The sequence below is a fragment of the Lytechinus variegatus genome, chromosome 4 (assembly GCF_018143015.1).
Source record: "Lytechinus variegatus isolate NC3 chromosome 4, Lvar_3.0, whole genome shotgun sequence".
NCBI classification, from domain to species: Eukaryota; Metazoa; Echinodermata; class Echinoidea; order Temnopleuroida; family Toxopneustidae; genus Lytechinus; species Lytechinus variegatus.
Window position 1 is genome coordinate 47,542,396 of NC_054743.1, and position 24,465 is coordinate 47,566,860.

The following is a 24,465-nucleotide window of genomic DNA, read 5'->3' on the forward strand; positions in this document are numbered from 1 at the left end:
AGAATGGGGCCTAAAATGCTTCCTTGAGGGACTCCGCATTTAATAGGCAGTGAATCAGAAAAGGAGCCGTCTGCATGGTAACTACTTGATGACGGTTAGATAGATATGATCTAAACCATGTCACACATGCAGAGTCTAAACCCATCACTTCTAATTTCTTCAAAAGTATGTTATGATTTACAGTATCAAAGGCTTTTTGTAAGTCTAGGAGAACCATTCCAACCATGCGCCCATGTGAAATTTCGTTCCTGATGAAATCTGTTAAATGTATCAAACGAGTTTCAGTGGAATATCCGTTACGAAAGCCGGACTGAAATTTATATATTAGCTTGGTTTCTTGAAAGTATTTCTCCACTTGAGCATGAACAGATTTTTCCAAGATTTTCGACACTACACTTGATACACTTATAGGCCTATAATTACTAACGTCAGTTTTATCTTTCTTTTTATGTAGCGGGGTAACTTTTGCAAATTTCATATCATCAGGAAAGGTAGAGGACATAAGAGATAAATTAAGAACATAATTCAAAGGTTTGTACAAATTTCTTGCCCCATCTTTTAGAAGTCTTGCGGGTATCATATCTAGACCAGTACTTTTTGATATTTTCAACCTATTTAGATCGTCTAAAACAAATTTTCTGCAACAGGGGAAAAATGAAAACTACTTTTTGAAATACCCTTTTCCTCATAAAACTTTTGAAATTGGTCACTTTCTGCATGAAATTTGTTTGTATTTACTGGTAATTTACAAACTAGCTTTCGGCCACAGTCGTAAAGTAACGATTAAACTCATTTGCAATTTTAGCCTTATCATGACTTAATTGACCTTGCACGTTAATAACCGTTTTTTGGTCAGATTACCTTTCAAATTCTTCCACAATTTTCTAGAGTCATGTTTGTTTTCTTCAATTTGTTCTTCAAAGTATTCGTTTTTGGCACTTCTTGCCTTCCTTTGAACTAAATTCCTAAAAACTTTATATTTTCTTTCAAGGTCTAAATTGCCAAGATTCCTTTTCATACTTTTATAAGCTACATTTCTGCCTTTAATTAAAACATTAATTTCATGGTTCATCCATTTTTCAGTTGATTGCTTAATTCTTACCTCTTTCAGAGGTGCGCTCATATCTATAATTGATAAGAACATAGATTTAAAATTTGCCCAAGCCATATTTACATCGTTACATTCAGTTACCTTGGACCAGTCTGATCGGGATAAATTAAAGTTGAAATCGTCTTCATTATAACCTGTTAATCTCCTGATGGATACAGTTCTGTGGTGCCCAAATACGGGCCTTACAATCTTTCTTGAACAGTAAATTAATAAATGATCGCTTATACCTAGGTAAATAACAACCACTTTGACTAATATGCTCTACTTTATTACACAATATGTTATGAGGGAGTGAGGGAGTTAATCAGGGAGGAAGATGTCTGAGTTGTACGTGTGGGCAGCTTTACAAGTTGGCTTAAAACCACTTAGATTAAGTATATTCTCATATTTCTGGGATAAAGGAGACTTTTTCCAAAGGCAAATATTCATGTCCCCTAATACTATAATCTCCTCATCGTTTTTAAATTTATCTATAGTGTCAGAGAGTGATTCAATGAAATTATTATCTTTAGGGGGTCTGTAAAGAGCACCCAGTGTAATGGGCTTTGTCCGAGGCAATAGGATATTGATCCACAATGATTCAATATTTCTTGAATTCAAGTCTTCTCTTATATTAAATGCAATGTCTTTTCTTATGTACAGACAAACACCACCAACTATCCCACATTCACGATCTTTACGTAATATACAGTATCCATCTATACATACTTCATCATTTACAGATGATTTTAACCATGTTTCAGTGATGGCAATAACAGCTATTTTACGTTTAGAAAAAGAAGCCGAAATTCAGATATTTTATACAATATAGATCGCACGTTTATCATCGATTAAATCAATTTTTTCTTCTACTTCGCCATGAGGATTCAGAAAATGTTTTTCATACAGATGGAACTATTGAGTATCCCGCATTAAAAAAAAATAAAATCACTGAAAGATTTTAAGGAAAACATGTACTTTTCGTTCTTCTGAACCCAGCTCGGTATTGGAACTGGGGCAGCAGCTTTTTCACGCACTCAATACCAACGCCAACTCCGAACAACGTATTTGAAAATACCCTTTGAATCCGATTTGTTTCTTTTGATTGCATATGATTTATGTAATGTTTTTAGTATAGATGGGACTATTAAAGGAATTATAATATATCCCTCAAGAAAAATTAAACCACTTTAAAATTTTAAGGGATGCTCCGGTTTGAGAATAATATGATCCAGAGAGATAAAGGAACAGAACTCCCAAATGAAGCTTATCTGTACGATAAATAGAGTATTTTTTTGGGGGGGGGCTTTATTTCAATGCATTACATATCGTCACACAAATCGCATTTGAATGAAGATAGTAAACGTTACAATAAACCAAAATCAATATATCCATACTGCAGTCAAAGGCAAGAGTGCAGATAGCAGACACCAACTCTTCCTTTTTTCGTATAACAAATAACATGGTCGTCATCCCGGAGTTCCCATTATTTGGAGTTCGTATCCTCCGACATATGAAGCTGGTCGTTTACGACGTCTCAAAGTGAAAACTTTAGTATAATACTATTTTTCTTTCACCAAAATATCATCACGGTAAATTTATCCTGACTTATAAGATTATAAACTGCAATCTGGGGATCTTAAAACATCATTTTGAACCTTCAAAAGATAATCAAAGTGACAACTAATACTAGCTTTACACATTACTTTACTCTTTTTGTAAGCTTCAAATATGTTTATAATCAAACCCAAAATTTGAACTTGTTAAGTTGACGATCAATGTTGCCCAGTTTGTAGTTTATAATCATTATGTAAAATGCAACCTTCAAATTCTAAATCATAGCATAAAGAGATTGATCACGGAATTTGTTTCATATTTGAAGTTTTATTTGAATCATTACGGATCTAAACAATTTTGTGTATTAGAGGTCAAGAAAATTATTGATATATTGTAATTCCTGTTGTAAATGTTACATCCTTTGTGAAAAAAGGTTATTCTCATGTAAATATGTATATTTGTAAATATTTTGAAACAATAAAACCTCAAGGAAGAGGCAAAGAGAAAGAAAATAATCAAAGCCATTACTAAAGCAAACCTTCGTTTACACGGTATACTTAAACTACTATATATAGCATTTAAGTTGTCTCAAAATCAAAATTTAAAAGTATTATAACTCTCGTTTTTACTCCCCTTTAAACAGTGGAATTATAAAAAAAAATAATCGCCAGGGGATATTTTATTGTCTTATTTTCAGAAGCTTATCGAGAACCCTAAAAACAATCAGTATGATATTCTATACTGGTTTCAAACATTCTTCATTATTTCGTATAAGCTTCAAATAATATTGTCATCATAGCCTTTTTTCTCTGAAATTGATCGTTTTGACACTATTATTTGATTATTGTGTCGCATAACTTTTGCAGTAATGTGCAATGACTCAATTTTCTGGAAGAATATTTCTGAAAACATACACAATTCACATTCCCTTTAATCTTGTTTTTTTAAAACAACAACTCCCTATTCCTTATATCACTTGACGAAAGGGTTAACCTCCATTGTAACATAATACTTTAAAATGATGTACATTCCCTGGATATTATCAATTAAATAAATGGCAATCTCTTGAAAACTGAGAATATGGAGGAGACTCACCTGACTCCGTCACTCCGATGACGGCCTGTCGCATAAATCACAATCGTGGCTTTTATGCCTAAATGCGTGAAATATATCAGTCTGAAAAGTCTGAAACTTAATTACTGTTAAATTGTTTGGTGAAAACTTAGGGTCTTCACTAGAGTCTTTATGCGTTCCAGGTTTTCATGATCGAAAGTACAGAGAGTTCCGAGGGGGAGCAGTAGACCAAAATAACCATGATAAACCGCTAAGAATGCCTGCAATTTACTTGCCTAAAAAGGTCCACGAGCGAGCAATAGAGGAAAATGAACCGTTTACAAACCCGCCGATATTATTATCCTTTAGATACGTTATGGGCGTGTACAGAGAATTAGTAAACATAAGATACGACTTCCTACTCAGAAGCTTTGAAGTACAGTTATTGCTCCGTTTATTTAATGTCTGCGATTATCACTTTACATTTTCAGAAAAAACTCATTTTGTAAGCTGAAAATACTTTTAGACATCAGGACAAAGTCGGGAGTACGACAGTTTGTATTGCATTTTATTGAACAAATCACATTCAGTAAGAAGTAAATACATTTATTTCATTTCAAATCTTTTATAGGGATGGAATAGTCACAAAATTTCCCAACGAATATTTAGGTCTACCCCCCCCCCCCCACGGAAAACCCTTAATGCACCTGGGCATTGGCATACTTTGATATTCCCGTGAAGCATTAATATGAAAATAGGCCCTGCATCGGTCTGTACTTTATAATATTGCGTTGAGTTTTCGAACACAATTTAGATATATTCACATTTTATTTGTTTCATTGTCTGCTTAGTATGAGAGTTTCTTACACTGATTTCATAACTTAATATTTCAATAGTAGGATAGATTACTTCCTGAAAAACATTTGCAATACTTGTCATACATGTAGTTAAGTGGTTAAGATCACGTTCATTTTTCCTGTCCCACTCTCGATTTCTGTGCAAAAAAATACTCCAAGTGACTGGTAGGGTAACTTCCTTTGGTCTTGGCTTCAACTTCCTTGTCTTGTTATGGTTTCGTTTATCAAAACTTAGTCTGGGCTAGTCTTAACCCCCCCCCCCCCCCGGGGGGTCATATTCTGGAGCCAACTTGTTAGGAGCCAAAATGTGTATATAAAGCAGAGCATGATCGGTTAAGGGTTCGCATTGAGGTGAAATAAAAATTTTAAGGTACTTTTATCAAATTTGCTTTTAAAATAATCTTTGATATCTCAGGTTTCAAAAAACTAAGTTTCATGAAGATTGATGATTCCGAAAGTACCGGAATAGTCCATTTTATTCATGGGGGTGCTGCTACCTCTCATCACGGACGGACATTTCTACTCAAATTAAATTCACTCTACTTTTATTGTTCTTAAAGTTACTCTACTTTGGTTTGGATGTTCTTGCACTCAGAACATTTCTCTATTATCAGACATAATATAGTAGAAAAAAAATATTGGTAACTAATTTTTTTTGGTAGGTGTTAACATTTCCGTTTTGAAATTTCCGTCCGTGATGGAAAAAAAGATGAAAAGTTTTTTATTCTTTATCAGAGTAGAAATAAAAAATAAAAAGGTTTAGAGGTATCTCTCTAAACACTGTATATTATTTTATTTGAACATGGCTAAAATCCATACATTTTATCCATATCATAAACTCAGTCAAAAATGATCACGGACGGACATTAATTTGATCACGGACGGACAAAGTTAATTCACTCAAATTCATTTCACTCTAGTTTTATTGTTTTCAAAGTTACTCCAATTTTTTTAATGGTCTTGCACTCTGAACATTAATCTATCATCAAACATAAATTAATAGGAAAAAAATATGGGAAGTAAACTTTCCTTGTAGATGTTAACATTTCTGTCCGTCTGTGATGAAATTAATGTCCGTCCGGGATCATTTTTATTAGGATAATGTCTATGGATTCAGCTTTTTATTCTTTATCAGAATAGAAACAGAAATAAAATTGTGTAGAAGTATTTCACTGGACACTGTATATCATTTTATTTGAACATAGCTAAAATCCATACATTTTATGCATACAATAAATCAATAAAAAATGATCACGGATGGACATTATTTTCATCATGGACGGACGAGTGAAATACTTGTGGAAAGATTCATATATGCAAATGAGAAACTTTACCGAGCAAATTATGAATTTAATTTTAGCTTCTAATTGCAGTGAGAAGTGGCTCTGAGAATTATTAAGAACTCAAATGGAGTAACTACCTACAACTTGCACACCTTTTTTGTGATATCATTGTTTGGCCGTTATTGGGGCTATATTTTTGTCAGGAAAAATTGTTAAACATTATTGGAATGCAGATAGGGTTGGAAAGCTACATGTACATCTATACGCCAAAAAAGCAGGAAATAAAATATGGCAAGAACAAGTTCAAAGCTGTAGATTTCATCAATTCAAGCTTGCAGAAATGATGGAGAAGAAGAAAGTAGACTGCAATGCATAATCTGATATTAGCAGAAAAATCAGCTTTTCCATGTACAAACCTATGGATTCACAATGCTTCTAACAGAACATGACATCAAAGTCTTGAGGCTTGTGAAAATTACATGAATACCTTTTTTTGAACTCCATTATGGAGCTAATTTTAAGCAAATGGCTTAATATCTGGTAAACTGTGAAAATGCATAAAGCTTGCACTGCAGTGTTTAAAAGTTTTTAAAAGCTTTGCATTGGTATATCAATTTCAATTTTGGATTCGGTCAGGGCCTAAATACATGATCGCTGTTGATATTATGGGGTGTTTCCACTTTGATATGTGCAAAAGATGGATTTAAAGAGAGCCCCCGACAAAGTGTTGATCCAACAAACAAGCATAAGGATCAGCGACCTGTTGATCTTTTCGATTTAGATTTTTTACCTTAAAAAAACCTCTTTGCTCTTGGAAAATTAATGCCAAGAAAGATACAGTGTACATGGTGTACCGTGAAAAATACTACACTAATGCCTAAAAATCATCATGATCATAAAAATGCTTGTATCAACATGATCATTGATCAACTAGCTGTTAATTTGAAACCTAGTATTCTACAATTTAAAAAGACAATATTCTTAATTTGACAAGAACTGTGTTTAGAGCAATCATATGTCTAGAATATACTGTGCGTCTAGCATAGAAAACACGTCGCTATACATCTTAAATTAAGTTGCAGCAACTTAATTGACGTTGTAGCAACTTGATTGTGCAACTGATAATGTTTAATAATATTAAGATATGTACAAATCATCAATACAATAGCATTTGTTCCCCCAAGAAAGTATTAAGAACTTCTTACAGGGTACTTCCAATGTATTTTGATTGTGTCCGTCCATGATGTCCGTTCAAGATGTCCGTCCGTGATGGAAAATATTTGCAATTCTCTCAGAACTTTAATATTGGTTAAGAATTCAATATGCTGAACATAGAAGCTAACATACCCGAGTGTTAGTTGCATTAACAATTATTGGTCCATGTTAAGCTGTTTAGATAGAAACAATAAAAATGTACAAAAATTCTAAAAACCACATTTCTATCATTTAGTGGATATTTAGTGGATACCTATGTTTGTAGGTAACCAAGGCAACAAACTTTTTCATCATTCAGCATACTTTGTCCTACCCTTCACTACAAAACACAAAGGAACCTTGTTCATCTTATTCCTAATTTGTTACAAGCCTTCAAAACTTTCAAAATCTATCAAATGTCCGTCCGTGATGAACCGATCACGCTCAACACTAGCAATACTTTGAGTAAAATCAAGTAATGCTGAAGATGTGGAATACCCTAACCGAAATCCATGTTGGTTCTGACTTATAATACTGCACTCATTGATAAAATTTAGTAATCTAACATAATACATTTATCAAAATTCTATGAAAATAACAGGGAAAATGAAAAATGGGCGAGAGTTTGTAAGTATTTCAGGACAAACACCTTTAAAATGGGAATAACCCGACCAAATTTCAGTTGTGTTAGAAAAATCCCTGCCTCAAGGCAAAAATAAAATATTGTCAGGAGAATCAACGAGAAATTCGGAAAAAGGAGTGCCATTACTTCTTTCGAGGGGGGGGGGGGTGCTTTTGCAAGCATTCTTATCCATCCTTTATATACGGCAAGGGAATTCGGGGTGGGTTGTGACACTTTTTTGCATTTTGCATGTTAGAATTGATATGAATGTAGAAGTAAGTACTTTTTCTTGCCAGTCTTTGCGGCAGGATTCCACCATGCTTTTAGCATTGAATCCCTTTAGGAAGGAAGGCCGCATTTACTAAGATGTGTAAATTAGAATTAATCATGTTGTTTTTGACATCGCTTGACCACTCCATCCAGTATCTTGTTAACTTGTTCCCTGTAGCTCCGTTTCAAGGGATTAATCCAACATTGCGAAGATGAGAATGAAGTCATGACGATCAGATTCTCAGGATTTACACATCCTCCTTTCTGAATTGTGTAAATTTGCCACACAGTCGTCGGTAACCACGACACGAAGAAAGATACAGAAACTGCGATACAGACGAGGACTGTGACGCCCTTTAGCTCTGATTGTTGACGGCGACGCGGTATGTGAAGTGGACCTTGAGCACCGTTGCGCTCAGTGCCACGGTTGGAGTCCTTGACATCGGTGACGGCGCTTTCCCGGAACCGACCTTCTGCAATGCGACGTGCCTGTTTCCTGGAAACATTGGCAACCATGCCTTGCACAATAGCGAACAAGATAAGGACGTATGGAAATAAGTAAACGCTGTAAGTTAGGAGTCCCTTTGAACGGTAGCTTACGAAGCAAATGCCAACGCTTGGGTAAAATTCGATATCTGAGAACGCTCCAGAACTCCCTACTCCCATCAGAATGGGCATTCCTAGGAAGTAACCGACGGTAACAAGGACAGATACTGCTGTGACCCTGAACGTGGTGATCATGGATGCATATCTGTAGGGTATACCACAGCAATGAAGCAATCGAAGGTGACGAGGAGAAGAAGGAAGATGGATATACCCAGATTCGTGATTATCAGGTAAAAGCAGAACACGCAGAATTCTTGACCGAATGGAAATGCCTTCAGAACCACTGCCGGAACCGAAGGTACCCAACCAATTCCCGTACAAAAGTCGGATAAGGATAGGAAGGAGAACACTACTTTACGAGGTGCAGTTTAGTTGGTCAGCTTTCGAAGCACAACCAAATTTAGAGTGTTTCCTATGAAGCAGAGAAGACAGAAGAGTGCCATGAAAGCCGCGTAAATAGGAGAATGTGTCCTGCCCCAAAACACCTTCCGTAGAGTTGTCACGTAAGACGATGCAATTACTTTTTGGTAAAGCCATGTTTACCATTTGACTTCAGTGAATATGTCCTCGCCAGGCAGCATCTAACATCGTTGCGTAATCGTAGCTTAAATCAAGGTTCCCCAGAGCTAGAGCCCAGAGAACATATTTGCAAAAAAAAATGTGGGGAGATCATGAGATCATCTTTGCTTAGTTTATACATGAATTGGGTGAGTTAAAAAATATATGCATCACTCACTGTAAGAATATTATTTTGGAAAAATAGCAAATCTGTTTGTGATCTGAATTTAGTTTGGAATAAATATTCTAAGGGTCTTCTTTAGCAGCAACGGTATTCTTTGTAATTGTGTTTGGATCGCACAACCCCATGCCAAAATTCGTTATACTATCGCTTCATATCATTAATACTTCATACTACTTTCAGACTTTATTAATGTATGGTAATATTAATCTATGATACGGTGTAAATAAAGTAGATGGGAGAAAACATTTCAGTTTGTTGGTAATACCGATGTTTCTTGAAAGTGTTTTGTATATCGAAGTGTGGTTTCCATGAGAGTTTATTATACATAGTGACACTCAAAAGTCTTCTCTCTTAAACATTTTCAAAAACAGTGTTATAAATAATGAGATTATGAGGTAATGTATATATTTTGTTACTAAAAAGCGTAAAATTTGTCTTTTGTGTGTTTAGTTTATTCGCCTTAATCCATTCAGTGACATGTATGAGTTTTGAGTTTAAAATACTGACAAGTTGTAATACTTACAAACTGTAAGTCCATTTACCAAGCACCAGCCAGGATGGAAATATAGTGGAATTGCCTATAGAAAGTCTGAAATTAAGCTGACAAATCCATGATGAAGTGAACTTTTCTGCAGTTGAGCAGGTTCAGTCCCATTCAAGCCTTTCTGTGTTGTTGAGCTTCATTGCTTGCAGTTCAAAGTCATTCATACCTTGGATACCCCTGGACATAGCTGAATACTGTTTGACTTCAATAGTCCATTGTGAGGAAAAGTTTTTGTACCTCTAGCCCATTGTGAGTTGGATTCCAAGCTATTGTTGAGGTGAGGGCCTATAACATAGTCTATTTCTATTCAGCATTTAACTCTAGACTAGTGAACTATAGGCCTAGACCTAAATCCATTCACCATGGCAGATAACACAATCACAACTAGAGCTGGGAAAGAAAAGTAAGAATCAACAGTCTCTCTCTGATCTCTGCTGTCATTAAGGATAATTTAAATGACAAGCGATTCCTGGACCTAGTTACAAACCATGTTGATACTCAACTCAGCAAATTTCAATCAGTGCTTGAAGAACAAGAGGCAAAGATATTGGAGTTGGAGGTGCAAAATGGAAAGAAATCACATGAGCTTGGTCAACTAAAGTCAGAACTTGATCAACAAAGCGACCAATTTCGGAAACTACAACATGAAACCAACAGGCAAGAGCAGTATAGTCGCCGCAACTGCTTGCGCTTCTTTGGTATAGAAGAATCAACAGATGAGGATACTGACATGAAGATTATTCAGCTGGCAAACGAATCTTTAGGAGTGCCATTGACCAAGGATAGCTGGAAAGAAGTCATTGCGTTAACTTCAAAGCCAACATGACGCCCTAGGAAAGGAATTCAAGAAACGAGTGCGCCCAATCATAGCGAAGTTTGTTTCTTATCCTAAAAGATCAGAAGTCTTAAAACACAGAATAAAACTTGCAGGTCTACGGAAATCGATCCAAGAAGACCTCACAAGTGAAAATGCCAAACTCTTGCAAAAGACCAGAGATAGTGAAAAGGTCAATTCAGCATGGACTCGCGATGGTCGAATCGTTGCATTGATTCCATCATCGAACAACCGTGCAATAACAAAGGTTTATGTGCTAAAGACCTGGACCTTATGAGATTTCAATATCTCAGAGATATGATGGGACTTCAGAGGACATTATTTATCTTACCTGGCTTAAGTGTTTCTTTCGTCCCGTATTGCACTTTATTATCTGTTTTCCATTTTCGATTTTCTTTTTTTAATTGCATATGTGATATTTTGGGCTGTTCGTGTGTTGTTTGGATGTGTGCGAGTGTATTTTGTTTGTACTGATGGATGATTATTGTAAGCACTGCAAATCACATAGATCTACTCCTACTCAATTTCTATGTCATGTATGTACACAACGTATATCAGATCTATTCCCTTTCAATCATTTTACTGACGATTATGAATACTATTGGTCATTATATAATTTCTTTTGCCTTAATCATAGCATTGACTTCGAGGGAATTCGAAATATGAAAATAAATCCATTTAATATGAACATGATGAACAATACTCAGCGAAATAGTTTTCTCAATGACATTGTTGTTGATGATGACTTTCAGTGCATGTCTCAAGGTGAAAGTAATTATATATTTTCAAAAGATTTTCAGGAAAGATTTACTAATTACAAGGATTATTTTTCAATAATTCATTTATATATGAGACGCTTATGTAGAAATTTTGATAACATTCAGATCTTTTTGTCATCTTTAAAGTATAATTTTGATATCATCGGTGTGACGGAAACATGGTTTACTCCTCAAACTCACCACAGTATGTATAATGTAAACAATTATTCTTTAGCTCAAATTTCAAGACAGGAACGAAATGGTGGAGGTGTTGCTAGTTATACAGTGCGTCCCAGAAAAAACGAAACCGAGATTTAGCGATCATTTATCATTACTTAATCATAAATAGAATAGACAAATGACCTACCAATTTAAAGCTTAGGATCTCCTCTTTCATCTGATATTACTAAGGTTATTTTTTATTCACGCATGAGTGAGCAAAAACAATTTGAAGAAAGGATACCAAAAACTCATTTGGCGGGGGGTATCTGGGTTTCAAAAAGAAAACCACATTTCTGAAAAGTTCAATATCTGCTCTTTAATTTGGTACCTAAATTACAGAAAATGGTCAAGAAATAAAAAAGTTCTGGTCATTTGAAATAAGGCTTGAATTTTAATAATTTCATAAAATGAAGAGGTTCTCCAGGCTGGCTTTCAAACTCACTCGACACTCTGTTGTGTTGACGATCAGCCATGCATTAAATCTTTTGTTCACCATGCGAAAGCTTCTGTGGGAAACCGGTGAAAACACGTTTATCTCATGAAATTATGGAAATACAAGCCTTATTTCAAATGACCAGAACTTTTTTATTTCTTGACCATTTTCTGTAATTTAGGTACCAAATTAAAGAGCAGATATTGAACTTTTCAGAAATGTGGTTTTCTTTTTGAAACCCAGATACCCCCCGCCAAATGAGTTTTTGGTATCCTTTCTTCAAATTGTTTTTGCTCACTCATGCGTGAATAAGAAATAACCTAAGTAATATCAGATGAAAGAGGAGATTCTAAGCTTTAAATTGGTAGGTCATTTGTCTATTCTATTTATTATTAAGTTATGATAAATGATCGTTAAATCTCGGTTTCGTTTATTCTGGGACGCACTGTATAAACAATTGTATTGATTATGTGATTCGAAATGACTTATCTTTTTTTTCTTACCTGATATTGAAGTACTTTTTATAGAACTCAAAGAATCCCTTACAAACTCTGTAATAGGTTGTGTGTATAGACCCCCTAATACCAATTTATCATCCTTTAATGACAAACTTATTTCATGTTTAGAAGCATTGGGCAAGGAAAAGAAAAATATTTATATGATGGATGATTATATGTTGACTTACTCAATTACCATAAACACTCCAAAACAAATGATTTTTTTAGAAACAATGTTCTCTCATAACTTGTTTCCTGTCATAAGTAAACCCACACGAGTTACATCAAGATCTTGTACACTTATTGATAATATTTTTATTAATACTGTTCATGAAAATTTTGAAACTGGTTTGCTCTACACAGATATTTTCCTATATATTGTCTAATTAATGTAAAAAATAAACTTGGAAAATATGTACATGTATCTAATAACCAAAATCCCAATATTAAGTATAAGAGGTCAATTACCCTAAGGATATACAAGAATTAAAAAAGAAGTTGTTGGAAACTGATTGGTCGTCAATCTACATGAGTAATGACACAAATGCTAGCTATGACTATTTTTTATAGAAATATACCACACTTTATGACGACCGTTTCCCATTAATAACTCAAACTCTTCGTAAAAGAGAAATAAGAAAACCATGGATCTCAAATGGCTTATTATTATCCATAAAAAAGAAAAATCGTATGTATACAGTGCGTTTAAAAAAAAGTTTAGACTTAGAAAAAATCCTGTAAAAATATATATTTGTAATATGCTAAAGATTTTTCCACATTTCACCATTTGTACAGATCCATTTAAGCAAATGACGATATAACTGTGCTAAAATATTTCCGCTTGAGTGAGCACCACTTACTTTTGTAAAGTTGATGAAAAATGATTTGCGCAGAACTTTGAAATAGTTATGCGAATAAAAGTAGACCTTAATCATGAAGAACACGTGGAAATTAGTTAGTAAAATTGATTTGAAGATATCTTTTACCCTTTTAAACTTGTTTCCTTGCCCAAACACTTCGAAGAGTGCATTGCCCCCCCCCCCACACCCACACACCGAGTCCAACGTGACGATATTTGCTTTGCACTGAGCAGTGATTTACATGAAATAGCTTAGGCTTGATTTTCATTTTGTTAATCATTGCCAAGCTTGGGAAAAGTGTGGAGAAACAAGTATTAAATGAAAAATGAAATGTAAACCAACTTTAAATGATAAAAACTTAGTGAAAAATGCTGGAGATGTCTGATATAAACTTTTTTTCAGGTTCAGTTATGTCCTCAGATCATAGGCGGCGGAAGCGGGGGGACGGAGGGGACGTGTCCCCCCCCCCTAAATTTTAGGTGGGGGGACGGTCCCCCCCCTAAAATTTATTTTGCAAACCTTTTTTTTCTTTTTTTTTGCTCAAGTTTTTTCACTGCGTCACCCCCTAAATTCACGTGGACCCCATTGAAACATGTGTTGTCCCCCCCCCCCTAAAATTAAGGTTGATTACCTTTTTTTTGCTTGTCAAAAATTTTTGGAGCACTTGTCGAATTTTTTACATGTGTCCATCCCAAAATTTCAGGTGGACACCCCCATAATTTTTTTCCTTCCGCCGCTAATGCCTCAGATCCAGCTGGCACAAAAAGGGCAAAGGTTGTGCTTACTAAGTGTTGAAATTTCAAATTTGGGCGGCAAAATTGTTACAAAAATGATTGAATGTATACGTTTTTTGTCAATTGGCTAAAAGAGCTAGGGAAATTTATGAGAAATACTTTGCAGGCTAAGGTTAATTTCTCCTTTTCCCTTTGACACAGCGTGAAAACAAGCATTTCTGCGCAAACAGATTTCTGCGAGCTTTACAAAAATGGACAGTGCTCACTGAAGTGTAACATTCTGTGAAAATTTTTACTTTCATTGGATAGATGAGACCCAAACCCATAATTATATGTGAAAAAATTATTCACATGTTGTATATTTGTTAATTCCCATGGCGTTTTCAAAGTGTAAACTTTTTTTTGATACGCACTGTAGAAGTACAGAGCATATCTACAAAAAACACTGTGAGATGTTAATGCGAAAGTATTCTGTGTATAAAAACAAACTCACATTTATTATAAGAAATACTAAAAACCAATATATCTGTGAAATATTCCAGAAATGTAAGGGTGATTTAAAAAGAACCTGGAATGACATTAATAATATACTTGGTAATAAAAAAAGAAATATCATTCCACAAGAAATGTATTCTGCAAATAATCGATTTTCTTCGCGTGAGGAAATTGTTGAGGGGTTTAATTCTTACTTTGCCAATATTGGCCAGAATATATCAAATTCCATTCCAACTGGATCTGATTCATTTGAAAAGTATTTAAATTCAAATTATATTACCTCTTTTTTGTGAAACCAACATCTGCTGATGAATTGATAAAGATATGTAATTCATTTAATCCATATAAGTCATGCGGCAGTGATAATATAGCTCCGAGGGTAATAAAAGAGTCGATATTTTATTTTGTCAAACCACTTTGTAATATTTTCAACAAATCATTTTCATCAGGTATTGTTCCAGATTCACTAAAAATAGCAAAAACAATTCCATTATATAAAAAGAAATGTGCTCAAAATACTGATAACTATAGACTTATTGCCATTTTGTCAATATTTTCCAAACTACTGGAAAAAGTGATGTATAGCAGATTATATAATTATCTTTCAAAGTACGATGTATTAATTAATGAACAATTTGGATTTCGAAAGGGTCACTCAACTGCTCTTTAAATGACATGGATAATGATAATTTTTGTATAAGGCTTTTTATGGACCTTTCTAAGGCATTTGACACCATCGACCACTATATGCTCCTAAGAAAATTGTCATATTATGGAATAAAAGGAGTATGTTTGGACTGGTTTAAATCAAAACAGTATGTGGCATGGGGGTGGTCGATGGTGTCATTTCAAACTTAAAAGAAATAACGTGTGGGTTTCCACAAGGTTGTTTTGGGGCCTCTCCTGTTCTTGTTATATATCAATATTACAAAATGCTCAAATCTATTTCGTTTTTCTCTCTTTGCTGACGACACAGTTGTCATATTATCTCACAAAAATATTCACACACTTATATCATCAGCCAACTTTGAATTACGTAAACTGACATCCTGGTTTCAGAGCAATAAATTACTTCTCAACTATAAAAAATCTAAGTATATCATATTTCTTTCAAAGAACATGAGAGTCCCCGAAAATCTTGAAGCAATATTTGTTGAAAATACTACACTTCAATGTGTTCCATCGATATCCTTCCTTAATATAACTGTGGATGAGTTCCTGAACTGGGAGACTCATATTAATAATATCTCTATAAAAATATCAAGAAATATTGGCATATTATATAAATTAAGTAGTTTTGTTTCATCTAAGACATTAATGTTATTGTACAATTCGATCATATTACCACATTTATCATATTGCAATATCATTTGGGGTAATTTTCATCTCATTACATCAAATTAAAAATTCTTCAAAAGAAAACAATTCGAATAATTGCTCATTCTGATTACAACGCTCATAGTAATCCTTTATTTGTACAATTGAAGATTCTTCCAGTTCAGGAGCTTGTAATACTAAACTCACTCATATTTATGTTTGATTTTCACATTCACTGAAAAGATAACTTTGTCACAAGGCCCGATTAATTCGTCAATCGGGGTAAAATAATTTGTTTTGCGATATAACTGTGAAATGACAAACTCATGGTAGTAACATAACAAATTGATCGAGCACTATTACAAAGTTTCAACTGGTGTTGACAAAAACAAACTTGCGCATGACTGATTTATTTGCGTGACGACTCTTCACAACCGTATTTGACAAATCCTCTTCGCGGTCAATGTAGAAATGACGAGTTTAAGTCGGCCATAACGAATTATATTACAAATTATTTGCTGAAAAACAAATCAATTTGTTGAGGCAAAATGCATGACAAATTTAGCTCCTGAAGACAGTTCGGGACACCCCGCACATAATCAGCGTCTTCGAATCACTCGCCGGTACGGTCGCCGTGATTTTGCTGCGAAGCAAGGCTTGGGTAGATCGTAAAGGTAAACTTTTATACTAAAAAAATAAATTAAATGATTAATTAATGAATTTGATTGTAGTATATTACTGTGGAGATAACTATTGTATGAAATTCTATAATAGTGAAGTGTTTTTTCTCCGAAATATTAGTAAATTGAGTATGCATACCTGCATGCTCACGGCTACCTCGAGCGAAGTTCGTGCAGACTTCACTACCGGTACACTACACTCCCGTCTCCACCTACCCGAAAGTACCGGTACGTGGAGTGTAGTGTACCGGTAGTGAAGTGGAGTGAAACCTGCACGAACTTCGCTCGAGGTAGCACACGGCGGGACGGGCATCCCATGCACAATGACAATACAATGTAGGCCTAAGCTTATAAAATGCGATTGACTCCAACAATGTCGAATGCGTGTACAATGTATACCGTACTGTGTGTGTCATGTGTGTCTTGCCTGGTCTTGACCGAGTGTCCTGTACTCACGTACGTGTAGACTATCTAGGCTAGTTTCACCAGTCTAGTAATACGAGGTAGGCCTAGGCCTTTATTTAGGGCCTAACTTACATGTTTTATGTTAAACTTAGACAATCGTTAAGTTTCGAAAAAAGTAGGCCTATTATGGGACTAGGCCTAAGTAAATGTAATATCATAGGCTAGGCCCTACTTGTTATCAGTCAATATTTGTACTCAAATTCAATAAGTAGCAATAAGGAGAGACCTGTCTGGACTGCAGACTGTTTGCTACACTCATGTCTCATGACAGTCAATAGTGTTGGCCCAGGCCTAACTTACTTACTGACTGCCATATGATTGCCAGGCCTTTTGACATGGCCTTGGCCTACATGTATCTACAAATTAATCCGACTTTGCACATTCCTATGCCCCACCGACGTCATTACGGGGGCAATTTACACATAAACTAGCATAGTTCGCTTAGATTTTGATTTGCGATGTTCACTGTCGCAAGCCACATGAACCCTACCAAAGATGGTAGGGTTTATGATTACAATTTTATAAAATTAATGCCTGAAGTAGTCTAAACAAGATCTGTACAGGAGTGTGTGGTTATGATAAGCTAGCTGATTTACAGGCTGAAGCTGTATCTTTCTTGTCAGTAAAATTATAAATCCAATCAGCCTGTCACTATAAACACCAATAAGTTAACATGTTCAACAACACCAGCATTAATCTAGTGAACAGGGGTCATGATGTTTTTCATATTTTCAGTTTCTTGCAGAGTTTCGCAGGATTCATGGTGAGGACCTAATCACACTGTTCAACCAAGGACTACAAAGACTGGCAGAACCCCTTTCTGGACTTCACAAAGATAGATGCAAATGAGCCAAGAAAGATGTGACAGTTTACTTCCCGGAAGCTAAGAAGGTATTCTGTTATTCGGATTTTTTTAATTTGTAACATCACACATTAAAAACCCAAAATGTTATACAATGGAAAAATAATTTGTAACATTATTCTCTTATTACAATGGATAATTATCTCTTCATTCCAGGGTGCCACACATGACAAAAGGAAACTGTAAATACACTTTAAGAATTGAAGTTCGAACCCCTTCAGGCAACCAACTTTATGCTGACAAAGGCATGCAACCATTTTACACTCGCACATGGCCTAGTCACTTGATGTAAAATGGATGTGTAATATCAATGTCCAACAATTCATGAGTTTGTCTCTTATGCCTGCCTAAAAGTGTTTAACTCCTGTCCATTTGTGGTCATTTTTGAAGCCGACATTCTGAGATAATTCTTCATTGAATTTGGGTTTTTTCTTTTCTATCTTTCAATAATTTGAGCATTAAGAGACAGCTGTTAGTTATGAAGCATGTTGGTATTTAAATTTAGAATCGTTGGCAGGGCCAGAATTTGGTGCGAATTGATTCGCTGATAGGTTCTTGTAGACAACTTTATGTGTGAATCAAACTTGATTCTTGCAAGCTGGTATCATGAGAATGAAGGCAGGAAGCTATTCATTAGTTTTGAGCAAAATTACAGCTCAGAACTTCAGTCCCTTCAATTCATTCATGATCTAAAGTATGCGGTGGTAACGTGGTGGTATAATCAATGTTGGATTCCAACTTGCAGAATACAAGCTTCTGTTTTGATTTAAAAACATGGTGCATTTTTTAAATTATTGACATTTCTTAATCTGATTCCAGAAATTGCCATACAGATTCTACCAACCTTTTTCAAGGAAGACCTGGTGATATATTCATCTCAAGTGACAAGGTATGGTACCGCATAACCAGTTAGAAGTAATTTTACAACATTGACATAGACTAGATTATAAGTTTCATAAAGCCAAAACCTAAGAATCATATTTTAGCATTCTTTTGCACTCCGCTCTACAACTTTAGACTGCTGAGCCAACTGGTGGGTTGTGTTTATGACAAAGTACACTGGTATTATGTGATCAGGTACTTAAGATTTACATGCATGCTATGTGTGATGTGTGATAACACAACATTCCAGTCAGCCCACTAGCATGCAGTTGCAAATTACAGCACCAAACAAAGCTGAATACATTCTGAGTGGTGGAATTTTGTTAGTTTTGCATTTTATCAGAGTGATTTATTTGCCAAAAATATTGTTACATCTTATTAATGTTATTTGAATAATAATTGAAAGAGAAATATTTCAATCCAAGTAGGGTGAAAAATATTGTGTGTTGCTTGCTAAGAAATCTTATCGTTTTTGACTCCGCCTGCCCATCCATTGTCCCATAATGGTGGGCCAAGTTTCTTCAAAAAACCAACATATTTCTTGTTGAGAAGCTAAACCACATGCATTGAATAAGAAACCCTTGTTATTGTTTTTCATTGACAGGTTGATACGAAGCCCATGTACATATGTGTATCCTGCAATCAAGAGGAATCATATGAGCTTGTTCTGGAGGAGCAAAGAGTCTGTCAAGTCCAGGATAAAGTGCATGCATTGGCTTGTTAAGTAGCTGGTTTTTATTTTTCATTCAGCCTATGGCTATGAGCCATCAGTCATGAAAATTCGTGAGTTTTGCCAACTTGGAATTCTTCAGGTGAAAGATGCATGTCCTGTTGATAAATCTGTTATCAACCTTCTGAACATGTTGAAGAAGAAAGTGCCCTCCAAACAGGGAAGTAACTGAAGTCTGGCTGAAGTCATGGAACAGCTGTTTTTAAGTCACACAGCATGTCCTTTATGTTAAAATTGTTACAAGTTGAAAGATTGTAAGTACAGTTGTATTGATAAATTGTGATTTTTTGAAAGAGATTTGAAAAAGAAAGTTTAAAGTCACATTCAGAGCACAGTAGATGGAGATGGCTCACACACTTGATGAAGCATATTCTATGGAAGCTCAAAAGTGCCACCGAGATGTTGAGAAGTCGACATCATGGTAGCAAAAGATCAAATGACGAGATCCTGGATCTCATCATGTCCACATCTTTCAGAAGAGATGATCAGCAGACAAGATCCCGGATCTCATCATGTCGACATCTTTTAGAAGAGATGATCCGATGACAAGATCCCGGATCTCATCATGTCGACATCTTTTAGAAGAGAAGACAAGATCCCAGATCTCGTCATGTCGACATCTTGTAGAAGAGATGATCAGATGACAAGATCCCTGATCTCATCATGTCGACATCTTGTAGAAGAGATGATCAGATGACAAGATCTTCTATCTTGTCATGTCTACATCCAGTGGAAGAGATGATTAGGTGTCATGATCTCGTAACTCGTCATATCTACATCTTTTAGAAGAGATGATCAGATGACATGATCATGAATCGAAGATCTTGTCATCTGATCATCTCTTCTAAAGGATGTCGACATGACGAGATCCGGGATCTTGTCATCTGATCATCTCTCCTACAAGATGTCGACATGACGAGATCCGGGACCTTGTTATCTGATCATCTCTTCTACAAGATGTTGACATGACGAGATCCAGGATCTTGTCATCTGATCATCTTTTCTACAAGATGTCGACATGACGAGATCCGGGATCTTGTCATCTGATCATCTCTTCTACAAGATGTCAACATGATGAGAACCTGGATCTTGTCATCTGATCATCTCTTCTAAAAGATGTCGACATGATGAGATCAGGGATCTCGTCATCTGATCTTTTGCTATCATGATGTTGACTTCCCAAGATAATTATCTCGGTGCCACTTTTAAGCTTCCATAATATTCACACTTCATCTACTCACAGGAAAATCTGAATATCTCAAGAGCTCCATTCCTGAGAAAACATAGTGCAAGGTCTTGTATCTTCTTTAGAATATGTGGGAACTTCTGTACACATAATCAATGTTGACTCTCAAATCTCCTGTACAGAGAATCCTTGTACAATTGCCGAGGTTGGCCTGATGGACGATGCCAAAGTGTAGCTTGCGAGCTTTTGAATATATTGTGAGGTAGCCTCACCAACTGCATAAGGATTCTCTCATATCAACCTGTATCGGTTCAAGAACTGCCTTGTTTATGTTATTGCAACAGCTGAATGCAAAATTGTTTTTGAAAATATGCTTGTAAAAAAAGAAAAGAAAAAATAGTATTGTGAACAAGTCAAACAAAAGGACAATATTTTAAAACTTGATTGGACATTAGTTTTGGTCTCGACGTAAATGTGTTTTCTACAAAGTGCAGTAGTTTTACATACCTGCCAACTATTCAGATTTTTGAGCTTTCAAACTAAAAATTCTGGATAGTTCAGATTTTTGAAATTCTTAATGATGGTTAATTCAATCTTAAAGTTCAAAGATTTTATATATAAATTAATTGGAAAAAATCACCCATCTTTTCAATTTGGTGATTTTATACTATCAATGTTGGCAGTTTTGGACTGGCATTGTGTATAGCTAAAATGTTTTGCTCTCTGAATGTGAAATGGTAAGTGGCAAGTGGGCTCTCAATTTCTTGAGTAAATCATGGAAAAAAGTGAGAACCCTCTTTCAAGGAAGGAAGAACAAAAACAGTAAATACAGTTCCAAAAAGACTGAAACACTAAAGAGGAATTTTCATTCTTTAATGGCTTTGGATCAGGAGAAATTTCTTTTCTTTTTTTTTAAAGTTGTCCAACATTTTATTGTTCTTTTGGAATGATTTTCAACTCTTAATGGAAAGTATTTTGATTCGTCAGGTTTGTAATAAATCATCAAATTTGTTGTTTTTGTTTGACAAAAATCAAATGGTTTTGTCAAGCAAAAACAACAAATTTGATATTTTGATATTATTGAATTTGATGCAATTGTTGCATGGTACTGGTAACTGCATTTGATGTCAGGAAGTTAATGCCAGGGGCATATGCAGGATTTTTTTTGGGGGGAGGGGGTGGAGAAGTTTTGGAAAGTGGACTTTTTGCTAAATTTTCCTGAAATATACATTTATTTTTAATCATCGACCAAAAAAAGCTAAGGGGGGCGGCAATTTGACAACCCAATTTTCTTTTTCAAACGTAAAAAAAAGGGCGATTTATTAAACGCAGATGCACAAAAGTAGACCTTTCGCATTTTGCGAACGCAAACCCGCACCCCCTGCAATGCATATGCCCCAGGTTAATGCAAAGTATTTTGACATTTTTAGTGAGTTTAATGTAGGCCCTAATTGTTCTAACTGAATTTGTTGCAATTATACAGTAGTGGTAACTGAAAAGAATTTGTTGTCAGGACGAAGATTGCTTGTTGCTCTTAAGAATATATCAAGGAGTTCCAGCTAATCTCCTTCGCAGCCTGCTTAACACTCATACTGTGACAGCAGTAGTCTCAGTATGAGACTGCGAAGGATTTGCTAAAATCTTTATTTAAATGCAGAGTATTTTGACATTGCTAGAGAATTTAATGTAGGCCCTAATTGTTGTAACTGAATTTGTTGCGATTGTTATACAGTAGTGGTAACTAATAAAAATAATTTGTTGTTGGAATGAAGATTGTTTGTTGCTCTTAAGGATATATAGGAGTTTTGGTTTATCTCCTTTGCAGCCTGCTTGAAAATCATACTGTGACGGCAGAAATCTCAATCAGGCTGCTAAGGAGAAAAGCCAAAACTTCTCTATATCCCTAATGCAGAGTATATTGACATTGTAGTGAATTTGATGTAGGCTAGGTTTGTAACCGAATTTGTTGCAATGGTTATAAAGAATTTTTTTGTCAGGATGAAGATTGTTGCTCTTATAGGAGTTATAGCTAATCTCCTTCGCAGTCTGCTTGACACTCATACTGTGATAGCAGAATTATCAGTCAGACTGCAAAGGAGATTAACATCCTTAATGCAGAGTATTTTGACTTTGCAGTGAATTTTAGTAAATATTTTATAAAATGTTACTTGCTGGCAAGTGTTGACTGGATTTGATGTATTTTGAATTTGTTTCCTCAGGAATTTCGAGGTTCTATTAAAACTTACAAAAATATTAACTATATCTGTATTTGTTTGTTTATCACAGGTGTGCTTTCTGACTATTACATGACAAATTAACGTCAAAATGCATTACAAATTGATGAATGAAAAAAACAAATTAAAAAATGAGAATGACGAATTAAAATGTTGCAATGACAAACTTTGAAAAAGGTTTGTCAAATTAGACCACTTTTCATGACAAATTAAAATTCGTCATGTTATGGTGCATGACAAATCTATAATGACAAATCTTTGGCATGACAAATTTATTAATTTGTTAAATTAAACCACAGTAATGACGAATTTATATTTGTCAATTGACAAAGTTATCTTTTCAGTGTTGGTAATGTTCCTCAAATCTTTAAAAATATGTTTGTAAATAATTCTCTCATCCATTCGTATGATACTATAGGCAAAGATTTTTATTACACAAACCACGTGTACGCACTACCTGAACATAGAATTCATTTTTGTATGTAGGACTAAGCAAATTGAATAGTTTAGATGATAATATCAGGTCTAGTACCACTTTGTCAAGATTTAGGGAATTATGTAAAAGAGATTTTTTTCAGAGACTTAACCCATTGTTGATGTATTGTTGCATTATTTTTAACCATCTACTTTTTCTCTTCTTATCCCCCTCTCCCTCTCCCCCCCCCCCCCCCCCCCCCCTCTCCTCCCTCTCTCTTCCTTCTCCGATTTTCTCTTTCTATCTTTCTCTACCTCACTTTCTCACTTTTCTTTCTGCATGATCTGCTTTCAGATGATTAAGATGTGTGTTTGTATGGTGTTTTCGGCGTGTGTGTGTGTGAGAGTCAGGTGTTGAATGATTTCCAGCCAATTTGTTTATATTTTTTTCTCCCCCCCCCCTCCGCCCCTTTTGTATATTATGTAGTGTATTGTATCAATTTTAATGTGTTGTATATATGTTGGGCCCCAATTCACAAGCACTGCTTCTTATAGGGGTCCAAGCTTTCCATTTAATTGTTTTACATTGTATTTTTCTGGTTGAATAAATGAACTGAAACTGAATTTGGTTGGTTTACGTTATCAGGAGAAAATAAAATGTTCGTATCGTCGGTAAACAATATTACTGTAAGTAAATTTGAACTTTTTAATGGCATTAATATAAATGATAGAAAGAAGAGGACCAAGTAAGCTACCCTGTGATCATGACATACAAAGAGTTCAAGAGGTAACGTTGTTAACTGACACAAATTGAAACCTGTCTGGTAGGTATATAGCTCGTGAACCATTCAAAGGCCTCCGCCCCGCCCCCCCCCCTCACCCCTTATACGTACCATAAAGAGAACGTTAATGAATTAGTTTTTCGCCGGGTTAATGGTATCGAATGCCTTGGAGAAGTCCAGGAAAATACCAATACTATTGGCCCAAAACCACTATTTCGGCACAATTGGAGAATCACAAAAATGAAAAAAAGTGAACGAAAT

General features: G+C 35.2%; 1 long non-coding RNA gene and 1 pseudogene across 2 annotated transcripts; one reads left to right on the forward strand and one right to left on the reverse strand.

Moving 5' to 3' along the window:
- Positions 1–8,037: 8,037 nt before the first annotated feature.
- Positions 8,038–8,900, reverse strand: LOC121413043 (annotated as a pseudogene).
- Positions 8,901–16,621: 7,721 nt separating this feature from the next.
- LOC121414201 lies at positions 16,622–20,097 on the forward strand. 2 transcript variants are annotated; one of them, XR_005969822.1, is made up of 4 exons: positions 16,622–16,643; positions 17,850–18,005; positions 18,796–18,865; positions 19,463–20,097. It is a non-coding gene; the product is annotated as an uncharacterized LOC121414201 (long non-coding RNA). The 2 variants fall into 2 exon arrangements; XR_005969821.1 differs by lacking the exon at positions 16,622–16,643 and adding an exon at positions 16,799–17,152.
- Positions 20,098–24,465: the final 4,368 nt, after the last annotated feature.